Source organism: Taudactylus pleione, unplaced genomic scaffold (genome assembly GCF_031769625.1).
Source record: "Taudactylus pleione unplaced genomic scaffold, aTauple2 ptg000372l, whole genome shotgun sequence".
Classification (NCBI taxonomy): domain Eukaryota; kingdom Metazoa; phylum Chordata; class Amphibia; order Anura; family Myobatrachidae; genus Taudactylus; species Taudactylus pleione.
The window spans coordinates 934672-950638 of NW_028284773.1; positions in this window are offsets into that span (position 1 = coordinate 934672).

Sequence of the window (15967 nt, forward strand, 5' to 3'; positions counted from 1 at the left end):
TTACAAAGAAAATGTATTCATTCCCATCAGTTCTTGCCCCAGTGTAGCTCTTCAATGGTTCCAAATTTATTTTTTAAATCAAATGGGCATGCAGAAGGTGCTGTCTGTGCCCATAAAACAAATCTGGATATTTTTGGCATTCATCAACAACATGTAGAAGATTTTAGTGGCTGCAGCAGTTCAACTTCCAACAAGACACATCTAGGAAACAGAATGGCACTGCAGTGGAAGACAGGATGGCAGTTTAATAAACTATAACAATATGTTTGTCGTCTACATAAAAAGACAGTCAGCAATGTCCCAATCAGCGCATAATGCAAAGAAAAGAGGTGCAAGATGGAATGGTCCTTGGACCCTCCGATCGACGGGAGTAATGCTGGTGTCGCATCTGCCCATTTTGATTCTTGAACGGGTGGAAGAATTACTTAATGTGGCAGCACACAAAATGGAATCTCTGAAAAGGAAGAGGGCAGAGGGATTATTAAAGTCTGGTACAAAACATCTCTCATCATCGTGCTTCTGGGATTATGTATGGGAAGGCTGGGAGGGGAGGGGGGAGAACATTTCCAGATACCATCACAAAATATCCTCTCCATTTAGTGCTTGAGTTGCATCTGACCAAACATGGCTGTTATGATCAATGAAAGCCAAGCCCACCTGTTGTTATACATTGGAATGAAAGTTTAAGAAAAAAGGCAACCAGGTTGGTATCTACAAATCAAGGTTGAAAAAGGCATAAGAGTATTTGGCAAGTATATCAATTTGTGGTTTTAGTTCAGATAAATACAGTATGAAACAAAAAAAAGTAAGCGACAGAGCAGCGGCACAAACGTACTGCAGTTTAAAAAAATCTCTGAAATATTGCCACACAGCAGTGGCAGTTTAATAAACTATAAAAATGTCAGTCAGCAATGCCCCAAACAGAGCATAATGCAAAGAAAAGAGGTGCAAGATGGAATTGTCTTTTCTTTTGTCCCTTCCACCCACCTTTCTTTTGTATATATTAAATGGAATCAGTATGATTTACCACCAGCCGCAAGCCTGGCAGGGGTGAAGATCTCGACTTCTAATTTAGGTAAGTATTACTAACCTAACCCCCCCTAACCCTAACCCTCCCTTAGGGGTGACTAACCCTAACCTCTCCCCCAAGTGCCTAACCCTAACCCCCCTTTAAGTGCCTAAACCTAACCGCCCCCGTTCCCCGCAGCCTAATCCTAAATCACCCGGGGGGATGCCTAACCCTAGCCTCACCCTGGGGGTGCCTAACCCTAACCCCCCCTTCCCCTAGCCTAACCCTATCCCTCCAGGGGGCTGCCTAACCCCAAGTCCCCCCTGGGAGCCCCTAACCTAACCCTCCCCCGCTGCTGTTCACGCCCAGTGGCCGGGCTTACCTTCGATCAGGATGCTGGGTGTTGGGTTCCCGGCGTAGGTAAAATGACAGCCGTTGGGATTTCAACGCCTGTCATTAGACCCTTGTTGGGATTAGACAGTCGGGATGCCGGCGGTCAGCATTTAGACCGTCAGCACCCGACTGCATACCTATGAAACAGGACATGCACAGTTTAATAACACGATCACTTCAGTGACAGGGACTGCCACAAAACAAGCTACTAATGAGCACAAGGCAGAAAACAGTATTCTTAATCCTCTATACATTTGGAAGAGGTCATTCTCCTCATTCATTTTCCTGATTCCTTTCTTATTTCCTCATGGAATTTCCATCATCTTTTCCACATTTTGAGGAAGTAGCCTCCTATGTCAGTAGTCAAAGGGACTCTGTGACATGCCTATGTGTACGGTATCATGAAAATAATCCTCCACCATTCTTTGGATAGGGACCCTATCAAATGGAGTCACTGTAGCAGTGTAACTAATGTTTTGGCAATTTAAAACTAACCAGATGTTACAATGTTGTGTTAACTCCTTTGCATCACCACTGCATCTTTGGAAACCTGAATTTTTTCTTGGCAGCTGCCGGAGAAACTGAAGGAGGAGATGTCATGTTGTGTACCACTTCAGCTGCCAACTTGCTCACCATGAGCTCTTTGCATCTCTTAAGATCTGGGTCAGTTGGAAAGAAAGACACAATGTATGACTTAAACCTAGGATCAAGCGCAGTCACCAAAATCTAGTGATCTGATTTCAAGATATTGGCAACCCTTTGATCCTGGCAAAGCGAACAAAGGACTTGATCTACAAGTCTGACATACTTAGCGGAATCACTACTTTTGATCTCCTCCCTCAATATCTTGAGCTGATTTTCCAAAAGCCTAAATAGGGGAATCATCTGACTCAAGCTAGCAGTGTCTGAACTCACTTCACAGGTGGCTACTTCAAAACGTTTGAGCACCTTCCACAAGATGGAAAGCATTCTCCACTGTGCTGGACTAAAGAACACTCCCCCTCCTCTCCCAATGTCATGACTTGTTGTATAGCTATTGATTGATTTTTGCTGTTCATCCATCTGCTGAAGCATATAAAGGGTGCAATTCCACCTGGTGCCTACCTCTTGCTTCAGTTGGTGGCAGGGCAAATTCAACTGTTCTTGAAGCTGCTGCCATCATCTGCATGCTGTGGCTGAATGGGGAAAATGTCCCAACATTTTTTGGGCCACAGGCAGCATCTTCTGCATGCCACTGTCATTTTTTTAAAAACCCTGTACCACCAAGTTGATTGTGTGAGCAAAACATGGGACGTGTTGGAATTCACCCAGCTGTAATGCTCTCACTATATTGGTGGCATTGTCAGAAGTCACAAATCCCAAGGAGTGTCCGAGATGGTTAAACTATTTTGCTGTGACATACCTTAGTTTTTCTAACAGGTTGTCAGTGGTATGCCTCTTAGTGTAGCAGTGGTACACAGAATAGCCTGCTTCTGAATGAGCTGGTATTGTTTGTTAGATTCTGCTGCTGCTGCTAAAGATGAATCACCGACATGTCACAGTCATGTTTTCTTTAGTTTGACCACTACCATTTGTCAGTGGGTACATTGGCATTTTGTAGGCCAATAATTAGGTTTTTTTTATATCCTGGTACAGCCGAGGAATGGCTTTTTTGGTAAAATGGAATTAAGATGGAATTTGTTGCCAGGGACACAGGACCCAAATTAACTGCGTGAAACTCACTGCATTAATGACGGATATTGGAAGCAGATCTAATACTAGCATAGATGGCATCAGTGATCAGCTGTGCAACTGGGTGAGAGCTGTCATACTTGCTTCCCCTTGCAAAGGATTGTTTCACAGTTTTTTTTTAAATAGTAGTCTTCGTGGACCCTTTCTGGGATGAAGATCCATCCCCACCAGCAGCAGGCCTAGCACTGAAGGATTCTTCTGGGGAGGAGTCACATAGCCTTAACAAACTGGATGCAGGACTAGCTCCAATCTTTACAGTTGGATGAAGTTGTTGGCGCTGGGATCTAGTTGAACTTGAGAGAAGGGAGCTAACTGATGCTGGACTGCTTGTTGTTATTTTTTTAGCACCAGTTTCTAATGTTTAAATATTTTCATGAGTGTTCTGCAAATGACGTAACAGGGAGGACGTTCCTAGATGGTTAACGTCCCAACCTCTACTTACCAAGCTTCTACAAATGCTACCGCTGTCAGGATTTGGGTAAAAGTAATTCCACACAAAAGAGGTGCATTTGTTGGTCTATGCTTAGGCATGACAATGGCCTTCCTCTTAACATGGCCAAGAGCTGCTTCCACTGGTGCCTGACTTATACAAACAACATCCTCAACCTCAACATCCTCATCAGCGCCGCCGTCAGCTACATAAATATTCCCCTCATTTTCTAACACTTCCTCGAGTGGCATCCTCAATTTCTATGTCATCAGCTATATTTGTGCAGCTCATCCGCACATTAGCAGAGGAAATAGAAATGGTGGATGGTGGCTTCTCTGCAAGTACAACAGTATCAGGAATGGTCAGGCTCACACATCGCACTAGTGGACACACTTAGACTCTCCTCAGGGATTTGTGACATTTCCGAACGCAGACTTTGTTCTACTGCCTTAGTAGTTTTAATTTTTTTTACACCTCTTCTACACTCTGAGTCAAAAGGTCCTGCATTGTCATGAGAGGCAGAGGAAGATTCCTTACCAACACTTGCAGAGCCACCACTCATAAATAAAAGCCAAGGCTTTGACACTGTGTCTGGTGAATGGCATGTTGGCAATTTTATGTTTTCTGCACCACACTCTCCCTCTGAGCATCGGCTTTAGTAGATGACATTGAAGGACTAGTTTCTTCATCATTACTGGTGGCAGCAGCTGCAACAATAGTATTTGGTTGCTCTTCTCTAAACTGAACGTTATCCATTTTTCAACTAGCAGATCACTGCGTGGCTTATATATGCATGTGAACAAAGCTTACTAGGGTAAAGCGTAGCAAACAGTACAAACAATAGAATTTAATTTATTTACATTTTTTTTTATGTTGCAGCCTAATAAACTGCGTGAAGTCACAGGACTTATATATGCATGTGAACAAAGGGCCTGATACTACCAATTGCAACTGTGAATGCAATAGCAATTATGCACGCAGTTCAACTGCGATAGTATGCTAATCCATTGCGATCGCTATGCCACCGCAGCAGAAAATAAGGACACCTACTTTGCCTTACACACATCCATAATCCTTAGCAAGAATGCGAAACCATCGTTACAATCGAGTACCATCGCAGTCTCACACACACTTGCACAAGGTCTGACCTTACTCATTAATTAACTTCATCGCACAATAGTCCTCAAGCTGCGTACGGCATCACAGTGGCTAATTTATGCACGCCCCTGCAACGGCATTCAAATGTACTGGCACACCTGTGTTTCTCCGACCACCCCCCCGTCACCACCCACAAATGGCACTTCCTATCAACCTCTCTGTTAAGGGTCTGCGCAGTCACTGATCACAGTGACCGGATAGCACATGTGTGCTGAGATGTATATGCATAAGCCGAATGCAACAATGAGCCGATTCCGTGCGTAATCACAGTTGCGATCAGTAATGAATCAGGTCCAAAGGGTAAAGCACACCAAACAGTACAAACAATAGTATTTAATTTTTTTTATTTTTTTTTAGATGTTGCAGCTCAATTCAAACTCTGTGGAACCACAGGGTTTACTTTATAAATGTACGTAAAGAAAGCGTACTAGGGTAAAGTGCACCAAACAGTACAAACAATAGCATTTAATTTATTTTTTTTATTAGATTTTTTGATGTCACAGCTCAATTCAAATTGTATGGGGTCACAGGGCTTATATATGCACGTAAAAGGTCTCTACTGATGGACACATCACAACCTATATACAGCAGAGTACAGCACAGCATACAGCAGCGTGCACCAGGGTACACATTGACTAAGAGCATTACAGCCTTGCTACTGAGTCTGGACACAGCACAGCCTATACAGCTGAGTAAAGCGCAGCATAAAGCAGCATGCCTGACAAGGAAATGGCACTGAATCCCATCCACGGTGCCTTATTTAGAATCCAAACACCACGAGAATCTGAGTCTGCGAGGATGATTTTTTGCCTCGAAGTGGAATCCGAGTCAGGCAGAAATACACGAGCTGCCGCTCGGATTTACTTGGATACTGGAAGTTTTGGTGTGTTTGTATTACAAACAATCCACAACTCTTACCTCTAAAATATATATATATGCATCCACAGCACGTGCGGCAATCGTAGCAGAAAAATACTGCTGTGGATGCATACTTACTATTAGAGTGTGAGGGAACTGGGTGTCTTGGATTTATGGTTGATGGGAGTGCCAGACCTGTGTGTGTGTGTGTGTGTAAAATATATATATATATATATATATATATATATATATATATAATTTATTAGGGGTGAGTGGGTTCGACTTTCTGAAATCCGAGTCCCCCCGATCCGAGTCAGGCTCGACTTTTCCCGCCTGACTCAGATCTGAAATCGAGGCAAAACCTCATCATCCTGCCTTCCGAGTCTCGCGGGTTTTGGATCCTATATAAGGTACCCGCGTTGGCGCCATTTTCTCACTCGGCTGTGGACAGTGAAATGGGAGGGTGGGAGTTAGGGCTGGCTGGGCTGTGTTGTGCTGCTGTTGTCCATAGGGGCTGTGTCCACTCCTTCAAAGTCCATAGGGGCTGGCTGGACTGTGTTGTGCAGTCAGTTGTCCATAGGGGCTGTGTCCACTCCAAAGTCCTGTGCAGTGTCCCAGTCCTAAAGGGGTGCTGTAGTGTTGTCCAGGGGTGCTCTGTCCATCAGGGGTGCTCCCCCCAAGTGCAAAAAAATAATAATATTTTTTTCTGTGTTTGTGAATTGTGTGCATTGTGGCTGCATGTGCATCAACAAAGGAGCAGCGCCAAGTGTGCGCCTGTGTCCCATTAGTAAAGGGCCGGCTGGCTTGTCCGTTAAAGGGTGCTGTAACCCCCAAAGTACACTCCAAACAAAATAAAAAAATATTTTCTGTGTTTGTGAATTGTGTGCATTGTGGCTGCACGTGCATCAACAAAGGAGCAGCGCCAAGCGTGCGCCTGTGTCCCATAAGTAAAGGGCCGGCTGGCTTGTCCATTAAAGGGTGCTGTAACCCCCAAAGTACACTCCAAACAAAATAAAAAAATATTTTATGTGTTTGTGAATTGTGTGGGCTGTAGCTGCACGTGCATCAACAAAGGAGCAGCGCCAAGCGTGCGCCTGTGTCCCATAAGTAAAGGGCCAGCTGGCTCATTTCTTAAAGGGTGGAGTAACCCACAAAGTGCACTAGTCTCCAACAAAAATTAAAAAATATTTCTGTGTTTGTGAATTGTGTGGGCTGTGGCTGCATGTGCATCAACAAAGCAGCAGCGCCAAGCGTGCGCCAAGCGTGCGCCTGTGTCCCATAAGTAAAAGGCCAGCTGGCTTGTCTGTTAAAGGGTGCTGTAACCCCCAAAGGGCACTCCAAACAAAATAAAAAAATATTTTCAGTGTTTGTGAATTGTGTGGGCTATAGCTGCACGTGCATCAACAAAGGAGCAGCGCCAAACGTGCGCCTGTGTCCCACAAGTAAAGGGCCGGCTGGCTCATTTCTTAAAGGGTGGTGTAACCCACAAAGTGCACTAGTCTCCAACAAAAATAAAAAAATATTTTCTGTGTTTGTGTGCGCCTTAACCGCACGTATATATCAATATAACATAAATGGAGGACCAAACTTTCTCCGATAAAAATAAAATAGGGAAAGATCAAGAACCACTTCCTCCTAGTGCTGTTGCTGCTGCTGGGAGTTGTTCATCATCCCAGAGAGGAAGTAGGAACACCACTACTTTTACTAAACAATATACCCTCCAACAGTCCTTAGCGAGGAGGATGAAGTACGACAGCAGTCATCCTGAAGCAAATCGTATAACTGAGGCCTTGACTGCTATGTTGGTGCTAGACGTGTGTCCGTATCCGCCATTAGTGCAGTGGGATTTAGACAATTGATGGAGGTAGTGTGTCCCTGGTCCCAAATCCCATCTAGATTCCATTTCACTAGGCAGGCGATACCGAGACTGTACAGAAAAGTCAGAAAAAGTGTCCTCAGTGTCCTGAAAAATGCGGTTGTACCCAATGTCCACTTAATCACGGACATGTGGACAAGTGGAACAGGGCAGACTAAGGACTATATGACTGTGACAGCCCACTGGGTAAATGTATCACCTTACGCAGCAACAACAGCAGCGTCACCAGTAGCAGCATCTCAGAAATGCCAGCTCGTTCCAAGGCAGGCTACGCTGTGTATCACCGGTTTCAGTAAGAGGCACACCGCCAACAACCTCTTAGAGAAACTGAGGGAAATCATCGCCCAGTGGCTTACCCCACTTAGACTCTCCTGGGGATTTGTGATATCTGACAGCGCCACCAATATTGTGCGGGCATTACATCTGGGCAAATTGCAGTACGTCCCATGTTTTGCTCACACAATAAACTTGGTGGTACAGAATTTTCTGTAAAGCGACAGGGGCGTGCAGGAGATGCTTTGGGTGGCCCGAAAAATTTCTGTCCACTTTTGCCATTCAGCAACTGCATGCGCCTGTGTCATAAGTAAAGGGCCGGCTGGCTTGTCCGTTAAAGGGTGCTGTAACCCCCAAAGTGCACTCCAAACAAAATAAAATATTATTTTTTTCTCTTTGTGAATTGTGTGGGCTGTAGCAGCACCTGCATCCTCAAAGCAGCAGCGACAAGCGTGTGTCTGTCTGTTAAAGGGTGGTGTAACCCTCAAAGTGCGCTCCACAAACAATAAAAAAAATCATTTTTTTCTGTCTTTGTGAATTGTGTGCACTGTAGCTGCACGTGCATCAACAAAGGAGCAGCGCCAAGCGTGCGCCTGTGTCCCATAAGTCTGTTAAAGGGTGGTGTAACCCCCAAAGTGCTCCAAAAAATAAAAAAATAAAAAATTTTCTGTCTTTGTGAATTGTGTGGGCTGTAGCCGCACATGCATCCTCAAAGCAGCAGCAACAAGCATGCATCTGTCTGTTAAAGGATTACATCGGTGACAGTATCCAAGTAGACATGTCAGACAGTCCGTACCTGTACTGGCAGGAAAAAGAGGTAATTTGAAGGCCCCTGTACAAACTGGCTCTATTTTACCTGAGTTGCCTCCTCTCCAGTGTGTACTCCGAAAGAGTGTTTAGTGCAGCCGGGAACCTTGTCAGCGAAATGAGTAGGAGGTTGCTTCCACAAAATGTGGAGAAGATGATGTTCATAAAATGAATTATCAACTCTTCCTGGGAGACCAGCCTCCAGAACGTACAGAGGGATCTGTGGTTGTGGATTCCAGTGGGGATGAATTAATACTCTGAGGATGAGGATGTACACAACACTGAAGAGGGTGAGGAATCGGTGGATGAGGAGGATGAGGACGACGACATCTTGCCTCCATAGAGCCAGTTTGTGCAGGGACAGATTAATTGCCAGCTTGTTTTGTGGGGGCCCAAATGAACCAATCATTTCAGCCACAGTCGTGTGGCAGACCCTCGCGCTGAAATGACTGGTTTGTTAAAGTGTGCATGTCCTGTTTATACAACATAAGGGTGGGTGTGAGGGCCCGAGGACAATTCCATCTTGCAGCTCTTTTTTTCTTTGCATTATGTACTGTTTGGGGCCTAGTTTTTCAAACTGCCATCCTGTCTGCCACTGCAGTGTCACTCCTAGATGGGCCACGTGTTTGTGCCGCCCACTCGTGTCGCTTAGCATAGCCATTCAGCTACCTCGGTGCAACCTTTTGGACATAAAAACACTATTGTGAGGTGTTCAGAATAGACTGGAAATGAGTGGAAATTAAGGTTATTGAGGTTAATAATAGCATAGGAGCAGAAAAACCCACAAATTCTGTGATTTTAGCTGTTTTTATACTTTTTTCCAATAAAATATAGATCTAAAACACGGAAGGGTGGTTTTGGCAAAACCAATCCAGATCCAAAACACGAAGAAAGATCCAGATCCAAAACACGAAAAGTGGCCGGTGCACACCCCTAATTATATATATATAGGGCCTTCCTACCTATATATCTGTCTGTTATTACCCAGTTTTGTTCTATTAATGCTTAAAATTGTAAAACGCAACGGAATATGCTGCGCTATATAAGAAACAAATATAATATCCTATAGTCCTGCACTCACACCTTCTAAAATAGTGTTCAGTCAGGGTGCACTTCAAGACAGGAGTCCATTACATAGAAATAGTATCCTCGAAATTTCTTGGATGAAGGCACTCACTTAAAAACAGACATTATTTATTGAAATATATTGTTCAAAAAATTATTTATATAATATTTCATTTCAGACACTATCATGTGTGTGTCGACGTTTCGGTCTACAATTAGACCTTTTTCAAGACATGTGTCTGTAAAATGTACATCACAAAAATAGACATCTACAAAGGAAAACAAACATTCAAATCAGTGTTGTAAAACAATGTCTATCTGGCCCCATTCCATTATATAAAAAAATATCCAACATATCAAAATCACATCAAGGTGAGTATATTACAGCTCACCAGGGACACAACGATCGCTGGAAGTAGATATCTATGGAAAAATTATGATACATAAGAGACTAAATACGCATAATCCAAAAAACTGGGATACCCATATATGCTATCCCGGATACACATGAAAAATCAGTTTATGTCAGAAAAACCAACTGGATATACATATATACACACACACACACAAAAAAACATGTGCACATACACATATATAAACATTTATAAGACAAAATCATAGACATTACCAATACAGGTACAATACGTGCAATGGTAATATACAACAGAATATAATGCCCATGTATCACATCCTGAGCTAATAGTGACGACTGTAATAACAGGATTACTATATGTAACATAACAGAATGCCCAAATACTACATCCTAGGAAATGTATGAATCCATATAAATATAGAAAAAAGACCATATAACCAGATAATAGTAACACTGATAAATCAATGCATTAAACCAAATAGTGGTGGCACTGATGTAACCATAAAAAATTGATCACATTCACAGTGTATAATCAAATAATCAAAAAACATATAGAAAGAAACCACAGCCATTACATAACCAGACACTACTATACCTGCACCAGCATGATCGGAGCCACACAGGTCACCCGCACACATGTAACGCTATCACCGGGTAGCGCTGCACTCAACCGGAAGTACCATACTGGTATCTGTGCTTCCCTTAAATGTATCCTAATTGCGCGCTCAAAAGGGCGCTGTCATCAAGGCGCGCGCTCAGCCGAGCGCTGTCATCTAAACGCAACCTGTGATCCACCCTGCGCACTTGGACTGCGTCATGATTATGGGGACGCGGCGGCCATCTTGGAAACCAAAAGTATATACAAATTAAGGGCAAATGATGACCCTACTTGAAAACCAACCAAAACATAAAGTAATATTAATTTAAATGGAATAGGACCAGAGATACAGTGAACCAAACAACCAATTTGCCTAAATAGACTGATAAATCTCAAATATAAATCCACAATCAAAATGCAATATGAGACCATGTAATTGTTCTATCCACATAACACACATAAGAATTAATGAGAAAATATGTATGTATAAATAAATAAACATACATACATATAAAATAATAAAATAAAAGTAACCATCAAAACAATAATGAAAAAATAAAGAAAAAATAATAATAGATAATAAATAGCAAAAATAATGCAGATAATGCTATTAAAAATAGCAAAAAAAGAACTTATAGTGAAAGCCATAAACAAGAGAAAAAAACACCATAAATGTGAAAATATACACCAACCGGAACCATATCAAGTAAATATTAAGTAAATATTAAGATGGAGTAAAGTGGGATAAACTATAATGAATGTCCAAGAAGAGAACCTGAAGATTCCCAAAAAGAGTATATACTCAAGAAGAAAAAGAAATAACATGCATATGAAATAGATTATGAGACCCCAGAAAGGAGTTATAAGACGCCAACAGGACAATAATAATGATCAAACAAACACACCCAAAGGGTTGTGTTCATTAAGTCCACGCAGAGCAACCATATCCAATGTATATATCCAATAACATTCCTTCTTTTTTAAAAGTGTGAGTCTATCACCACCCAATTGTGGTGGGGGTATCCAGTCAATTAATTTGCATTTCAGACTTGCCAAAGGATGTGATTTCTCCAAAAAATGTCTGGCCACTGGTTTATCGGATGATTTCGTCTGAAGCGCTGCCCGTATTGAGGCACGGTGGTTAGCCATACGGTCACGGAATCTCCTTGACGTCAATCCGACGTAATAAAGACCACAAGAACAGATAAGAAAATATATAAGATGATCTAAATTGCAATGTAAATTATATCTAATCTTTATTTTGTTACCCGTATGTGGGTGGGGAAAAGTTGGACCCGTAACCATTGCACTGCAAGATATGCAATTGCCACACGAGAACGAACCCGGTTTTTTGGTCATTACTCCAAAGTGCTGACTCCATCTTTGGGAAAATGATTGGGTCTCATTAGTAATTGTTTCAAATTAGGGCCTTTTTGATAGGCCATCATCGGTGGATCCATGTTCTTAAATGGTAGAAGGGGATCAGATTTCAACATCGGCCAATATTTCTTAAGGGATTTATTGATTTTATGTGAATTTACACCGTATTTGCTGGTAAAGATCATCCTATTCGGTCTCTTATGTTTCAAATAGAAATCTTCTTTAGTGAAGATTTGATTGTCTTTTTTAAGACATCTAGATAGAGTCCCTTGTGAATATCCCCGGTCCTTAAATTTCGTGGACATTTCAGCCAATTGTGTCTCCCTTTCATCCACATTTGAATTAATTCTCATAACTCTCAAAAATTGAGAGATCGGCAAGTTCTCCTTCAGGGCAGGTGGATGGTGGCTTGTAGGAAGCAACATTAGACTCCTATCTGTTGGTTTTCTATATAATGTTGTAGATAAACGACCATCCTTAATACAAATAGAAACATCTAGAAAGTTAATTGAAACAGAGTCAACTTGGGATGTAAAACGAATGGGTGTTGTCAGGAGGTTCAGAGCAGAGACCATTTCATTAAAGGATTCCATCGTTCCACGCCATAGAAGGAAAATATCATCAATGTAGCGACAATAGAATAAAATCTGATTACCGAACTTTGGGTAAATATAATGTTCCTCATAATGCGTCATATAAAGATTGGCATAGGCGGACGCCAAACTGGAGCCCATCACTGTTCCTGTCCGCTGCATATAATATGCATCCTTATATTTGAAATGATTACACTTCAATACCAAAGATGCCATTTCCACAATACATTCTGAAGATATATCCTCCACCGAATCCTTAATCAGAGCTTCCTTCAAGACATCCAAGCCTTCTCCATGTGGAATGACCGTATATAAGGAATTGATGTCCATGGTAGCCAAAACGGTATCTCCTTTTATATTGACAATTCTCCTTATCTTCTGCAAAAAATCACCAGTGTCCTGGATGTAACTAGTACTATTTAGGACAAAAGGTTGTAATTTATTGTCGACGTAAATTGCTAAAGGTTGTAAGACAGAACCAATAGCCGACACAATTGGTCTTCCAGGTGGATTTGTAGTTGACTTATGGATTTTTGGAAGTGTGTATAATATAGGACATCTCGGGTGATCAACTGTGAGATATTGCCATTCATCCTCATTAATCCATCTGTGACTTAGAGCTTCTCCAAGGAATATATTGATTTTGCATTTTATATTATTGATAGGAATAGTATCTAGTTTATAATAGACATCTTGTCCCTGGTGAGCTGTAATATACTCACTTTGATGTGATTTTGGTATGTTGGATATTTTCCTCTTTTTATATAATGGAATGGGGCCAGATAGACATTGTTATACAACACTGATTTGAATGTTTGTTTTCTTTTGTAGATGTCTATTTTTGTGATGTACATTTTACAGACACATGTCTTGAAAAAGGTCTAATTGTAGACCGAAACGTTGACACACACATTATAGTGTCTGAAATGAAATATTATGTAAATAATTTTTTGAACAATATATTTCAATGTTTTTAAGTGAGTGCCTTCATCCAAGAAATTTAGAGGATACTATTTCTATATATGTATATATATATATATATATATGTAAAAATAACCAAGGAAGGCAGACAGAACTCCGGGAGTGACAGTTCAAAAATCACAATAAACTGCAATAGTAGTGGTCAACGTTTCAGAGCTCTATGCTCTCTTACCAAGACAATATCACGCCTTCCCTGGTTATTTATAAGTGTTTCTCTGGAGTGGCACCCGGGCCAGCTGTTGTTTTGTTCCCCTGAGTGCCGGACTACAATTGCTATATATATATATATATATATATATATATATATATTTATTACACGCACACACACACACACACACACACACACACACACACACGTGGCCTTTGGTAGAGATGTGCAAGGTGATAAGTGTCAAATGTGCTATTTGACATATAGGGGTGAATTTACTAAAACTCAAGTTTATCCCAAGTTTGCTGGTGAGCAAACTCTCTGGGCTTCGTCAGCACATGGGAGAGATTACAATAATGAAGTATGCAAATTTACAAAGGATTGAGTTTAGAGTGAATTGAGTTCTCCGATGGTGAATGTATTAGAGTTTCCTTTGGTGAGTTTGCTCTGTTCACGAGAGTTTGAACCTTAATCGTGAGAATTGATTTGCCTGAGATACTTTTTTTACACTAGAGAGTTGAAATTTTCACCTTCTTATATATGCAGCAGTAGCTGCTCTTATCTATCTTACACTTTCTTACACTTCAGCTTGCGACCTGGAGGCAGCACTTTAAAACAAGAAGTGCCCGCCCTCATTCAGAGTGAGCGATCGCTTCTTGTGATGGACTCTGAATGAGGGCCTTGGACTCTCCTTGGGGATTTGTGATATCATCTTAGAACGCACAGTTCTTCGCTGTACTTTTGCCAGCTTAACTCGTTTGATTTTTGTAGCGGGAGGAGGGCTTCCATTGTCATGTGAAGCTGAACCACTAGTCATGAACATAGGGAAAGACCTTGGCAGACGACGTTGATGGCATTTTATCGTCTATGTCATGACTAGTGGCAGCAGCTTAAGCACTAGGAGGAAGTGGTTCTTGATCTTTCCCTATTTTATTTTTATTGGACAAAGTTTTGTCCTCCATTTATGTCATATTGATATATACGTGCGGCTAAGGCGCACACAAACACAGAAAATAAGAATTTTTTATTTTTTTTGGAGTGCACTTTGGCGGTTACAGCACCCTTTAACCGATGCACGCCAGCCGGCCCTTTACTTATGACACAGGTTTGGCACTGATCCTTTGTTGATGCATGTGCGGCTACTGCACATACATTTCACACAAACACAGAAAAAAAGAATTGTTTATTTTTTGTGGAGCGCACTTTGGGGGTTACACCACCCTTTAACAGATGAGCCAGCTGGCCCTTGATTTATGAAACAGGCGCACGCTTGGCGCTGCTCCTTTGTTGATGCACGTGCAGCTACAGTGCACACAATTCACAAACACAGAAATAAATGTTTTATTGCTCTTGGGTGGACAGATCACCCCCTGGACAACACTACAGCACCCCTTTAGGATTACAGCCTTTACAGGACACTGCACAACACAGCCCAGCCAGCCCCTATAGACTTTTGGAGTGGACACAGCCCCTATGGACAACTGACTGCACAACACAGTCCAGCCAGCCCCTATGGACTACAACAGCACAACACAGCCCAGCCAGCCCCTATGGACTTTGGAGGAGTGTACACAGCCCCTATGGACAACAACAACACAGCACAACACAGCCCAGCCAGCCCTAACTCCCACCCTCCCTCTTCACTGTCCACAGCCGGAGTGAGAAATGGCGCAGATGCGGGGACCTTTTATAGAATCCAAAACCCGCGAGATCCGGAAGGCGGGATGATGACATTTTGCCTCGATTTCAGTTCCGAGACAGGCGGGAATACCCAAGCCGGACTCAGTTCCTGGCTCGGATCAGGGGGGCTCGGATTTCAGAAATCCGAACCCTCTCATCCCTACTTATAACGCTCACCTCCCGTTGGTTGAAAGTCACTCGGTTACTTGGAGCCGGAGCTTAGCACCGCTATTTCATGGAACGCTGATTTCTGATTAAAACCTATGGCATAGAATCCAGCCTACCATAAATGGATGATCTACGCACAACAAGAGATGCCTCCTATGTGTCTCATAAATGTTAATATAAATATGGTTTAAAAATTAATTGTAAACATTCAGAACTGAAGCATCATTTATTTCCCCATATGCAATGTACGTACTATATAAATACGCGTGTATTAATATTAACTATATACTTTTTTCTACCTTATCGCTCAAAGATCTTCTAGAATGTTTTTCCCCAGTTAATTAGACATAATAAAGTCCTTGCACGAACGATCATAAACATGACAAATAGGATTTGAGTTATAGCAATGCAAAGATTTTTATTCACATTTTAGTTAGGTTGGTTAT